This window comes from Bemisia tabaci, chromosome 9, assembly GCF_918797505.1.
Source record: "Bemisia tabaci chromosome 9, PGI_BMITA_v3".
In the NCBI taxonomy this organism is placed as follows: domain Eukaryota; kingdom Metazoa; phylum Arthropoda; class Insecta; order Hemiptera; family Aleyrodidae; genus Bemisia; species Bemisia tabaci.
The window spans coordinates 9,961,018-9,963,781 of NC_092801.1; the positions used below are offsets into that span (position 1 = coordinate 9,961,018).

General features: G+C 41.7%; 1 non-coding gene across 1 annotated transcript; it reads right to left on the reverse strand.

Annotated features, from left to right (window-relative positions):
- Positions 1–1,442: 1,442 nt before the first annotated feature.
- Positions 1,443–1,514, reverse strand: TRNAH-GUG (transfer RNA histidin (anticodon GUG)). Its single transcript has one exon. It is a non-coding gene; the product is annotated as a tRNA-His (tRNA).
- Between the last annotated feature and the right edge of the window lie 1,250 nt (positions 1,515–2,764).

Here is a 2,764-nt window from a genome sequence, read left to right on the forward strand (position 1 = left end):
GTAGATGTGGACTCTCAGGATAGCGTGAGACATCCCCTCCATTTTGGCCTCAACTTGAGAGCTTTTTTTGAGCTTGGGAGATGATTTCAGAGAAAACCAGTGGCACCATCGTGTTTCTCGCGAACTTTCTACATAAGAATCAATGGTCAAATCGCAAATCCCTCACACTTGCAACATCTCCATTCAGTTTCGCACGCACAAGGTTTTTTGTTTTCCTCCGTGTGCAGAGGGACAATGTGGAAAGAAGCGCGATGGTCAAGCCGATAAAGGACAGGTGACCCGGCGCGGGCGACTCGTGACCCCCGGGGATCAACTGACACGAAGCGACGGGTAAATAGTGGGGGGAGGGGGGTCACCGATGGGGGACGGCTAAAAGACAGGAGACAGTTTTAATCGGCAGGAAAGTTATTGCGATTTGAGGACGACGCCCGACCGTCTCGGCCCCCGATGTCGAATCGTGCGAGAAACATGTTTAACGATTTTCATTGCGGATAAGTGCTCTGCCATACTAAGGAAGAACGCCGAGTCTGGACTCTAGATCCAATGTGGTTTTTTTCCAAAGTAAGGAAGAACGCCGTATGAGCATTCGGATGTTGCCAAATTTCCTCTAAGATAATATCAATTTTCGAGAAAGGTTATGAATATTCATCCTTGATATTTTCAGGATGGTTGGATTAAAGTTCGAAGAAAATACTCCGAAAAATCGAAGGGGAAATGTTCACTAATTTTCTTGCAAATTCGTTGTTTTTCGAAGGAAATTTGGCAATGCCTGATGGCTCATACGGCGTTTTTCCTTAGCACGGCTGTGCTGGGGGGACAATGCCCCTTGGCCGCTACGCGGTCAAACATCCGGAGGGAGGTATGCCTTTTCCGCACGAAAACCTTTGTTTTCGTCATTTCCGCACAAAAATCGTGATTCGACATTTCCGCGCAAAATATGTCCCGTAGAAAAAACTCTGAGCCTGCTATCCCTAATGGACAATATGGGTCTTTCTCTTAAAAAATTGTTCTTCATTATTTATAAACTCTCTTCGCTAAATGCGAATTATAAATCTGCGCGGTGTTGCCAAATTGTGTGATTAATTAAAAGCGGCAAGATTTTGTGTGGAAATGTTGGGCTTGGAAAATTTGTGCGGATATATTAACCTTCCGTCCGGAGAGGGCTTGCGCCCTCCAAAACTTGCCTGATGAGCCCGATGAGTTGTTAACCCCGAAGTGAAAAATGAACTTGACACAGCTTAAAATTGAAATTTGAAACCGCGTTACTTGGAGATAAAACATCTGAGGTTTTAATTTTCCATATTTGGGGCTACATTTTCTTTGATTCTTCGGCAAATGGATGCCCTTCATTGGCAGAAGCACAAAATAGCGACTAGTAACATACTTTTCGAAAATCTAGAATCTGTGTTTGATTGATGCACGGGGGAGGTTGAAAATTTTAGTGCCGTGACCAGGATTCGAACCTGGGTTACTGCGGCCACAACGCAGGGTCCTAACCACTAGACGATCACGGCTTGATATTAAGCCGTGGAGAGTCCAAAAAAAGTAAATAACATTTGATTCTCTCCGCACTGCCGTTTCATTGTTTTTCACAGTTGGCCGATCGCACCAGTCAGATAATCAGCCAGCGATCTATGATTCAACCTCATGCTCTCAACTGGTACAAAAACAATCTCATTTTCATTAAAAAAAAAAAGAAGAAAAAACTCCTCTACACACTCGCGGCGTTTACGCATGCCCCGTTTTCTTAAAAATCGGACGAATTTTGCTGTTGAAGCTATTTCAACGATTTCATCTAAAAGAGATTCGTCGAATTTTAAAGGAAACTCGACTTCGAAAATGTGTGACTTGCGGGTCTCTTCGCTATCGCGGCAGCATACTCTATCAATAAAGGCACTCTCGTGCTTCCCATGTTAAAACAAAATTTCATTTACTTTTTCTAACAGAATTGACCCGACCGCGATCTTCTACTAAAATATGCTTTTTTCAGAGTGAAAGAATTTGCTCGGTGTGATAGATCGTATTCGATAGTGGTTCGATGTATCGTTTGGGTCAAAACGATAGAACATAACTTCAAACAAGAATTTTAGAATTTAAGTAGGAACATCTGAAAGGAAATTCCTGGCAATTTCACTTTCCATCGCCATTTTATACTCATAAGAATAAAAAATCTATATGTATCACAGGAAACCCGTTCCCTCAGATTACTCAATTGAATGAGTGAGTTCGAAAACACACCAACTCGGGGGAAAAAAAAATTTTCAGGAAACACCTAAAACTGCGCAGCGGACGAAGAAGTTAGTTTGAGAAAAACGTTTTTGATGCCAAAGAACAAGTACTTAGAGACTTTGTAAAGCACCAAGTTGAAATCGATACACCATTTTTGATGACAGAGAATGAAGCGTTTAAAAAATTCCGAGTTGGTGTGTTTTCGTTCTCACCGACTTTCAGATCCTGATTTTTCATAGTCTGCCCTGAAAAATGTATATTTTTCGACTTGAATAACGCTTGAATATTTATATAACTTGTAGGTACGAGGTACACCGAACCGAAAAGAGAAAACCGGAAAATCGGATGGTCACCCGTTTCCCTTGAAATGGCCAAAAATTGGTATTTCCAATGAAATACTTCGGTTTTTTCTCCTATTCCCGTCGCTGTTTTGAGCACTTCCGATTGCAATTTCGAAATTTCCTTTTGCATGCATATACTTCTATCCATAATTGTTACGAAACCGTAAAAAAGTGAAAATCGAAAAAAAACCCGA